This window comes from Oncorhynchus nerka, linkage group LG14 (genome assembly GCF_034236695.1).
Source record: "Oncorhynchus nerka isolate Pitt River linkage group LG14, Oner_Uvic_2.0, whole genome shotgun sequence".
Classification (NCBI taxonomy): domain Eukaryota; kingdom Metazoa; phylum Chordata; class Actinopteri; order Salmoniformes; family Salmonidae; genus Oncorhynchus; species Oncorhynchus nerka.
Genome location: NC_088409.1, coordinates 8,996,463 through 8,998,514, shown reverse-complemented (window position 1 = coordinate 8,998,514; position 2,052 = coordinate 8,996,463).

The following is a 2,052-nucleotide window of genomic DNA, read 5'->3' as shown; positions in this document are numbered from 1 at the left end:
ACTACATCTAACAACAGGATACAACAGACTGACTAACAACAGGATACAACAGACTGACTACATCTAACAACAGGATACAACAGACTGACAGGATACATGACTACATCTAACAACAGGATACAACAGACTGACTACATCTAACAACAGGATACAACAGACTGACTACATCTAACAGCAGGATACAACAGACTGACTACATCTAACAACAGGATACAACAGACTGACTACATCTAAACAGGATACAACAGACTGACTACATCTAACAACAGGATACAACAGACTGACTACATCTAACAACAGGATACAACAGACTGACTACATCTAACAACAGGATAAACAGACTGATACATCTAACAACAGGATACAACAGACTGACTACATCTAACAACAGGATACAACAGACTGACTACATCTAACAACAACAGGATACAACAGACTGACTACATCTAACAGCAGGATACAACAGACTGACTACATCTAACAACAGGATACAACAGACTGACTACACTACATCTAACAACAGGATACAACAGACTGACTACATCTAACAGCAGGATACAACAGACTGACTACATCTAACAGCAGGATACAACAGACTGACAGGATACAACAGACTGACTACATCTAACAGCAGGATACAACAGACTGACTACATCTAACAACAGGATACAACAGACTGACTACATCTAACACAGGATACAACAGACTGACTACATCTAACAACAGGATACAACAGACTGACTACATCTAACAACAGGATACAACAGACTGACTACATCAGGATAACAGCAGGATACAACAGACTGACTACATCTAACAACAGGATACAACAGACTGACTACATCTAACAGCAGGATACAACAGACTGACTACATCTGATAACAGCAGGATACAACAGACTGACTACATCTAACAACAGGATACAACAGACTGACTACATCTAACAACAGGATACAACAGACTGACTACATCTAACAGCAGGATACAACAGACTGACTACATCTAACAACAGGATACAACAGACTGACTACATCTAACAGCAGGATACAACAGACTGACTACATCTAACAACAGGATACAAACAGACTGACTACATCTAACAACAGGATACAACAGACTGACTACATCTAACAACAGGATACAACAGACTGACTACATCTAACAGCAGGATACAACAGACTGACTACATCTAACAGGATACAACAGGACTACATCTACAGCAGGATACAACAGACTGACTACATCTAACAGCAGGATACAACAGACTGACTACATCTAACAACAGGATACAACAGACTGACTACATCTAACAGCAGGATACAACAGACTGACTACATCTAACAACAGGATACAACAGACTTACATCTAACAACAGGATACAACAGACTGACTACATCTAACAACAGGATACAACAGACTGACTACATCTAACAGCAGGATACAACAGACTGACTACATCTAACAACAGGATACAACAGACTGACTACATCTAACAACAGGATACAACAGACTGACTACATCTAACAACAGGATACAACAGACTGACTACATCTAACAACAGGATACAACAGACTGACTACATCTAACAGCAGGATACAACAGACTGACTACATCTAACAACAGGATACAACAGACTGACTACATCTAACAACAGGATACAACAGACTGACTACATCTAACAACAGGATACAACAGACTGACTACATCTAACACAGGATACAACAGACTGACTAAAAACATCTAACTGACTACATCTAACAGGATACAACAGACTGACTACATCTAACAACAGGATACAACAGACTGACTACATCTAACAACAGGATACAACAGACTGACTACATCTAACAACAGGATACAACAGACTGACTACATCTAACAACAGGATACAACAGACTGACTACATCTAACAACAGGATACAACAGACTGACTACATCTAACAGCAGGATACAACAGACTGACTACATCTCTAACAGGATACTTCTCCAACGTACAACAGGACTACATCTAAAAGAACAAATAGACTGACTACATCTAACAGCAGGATACAA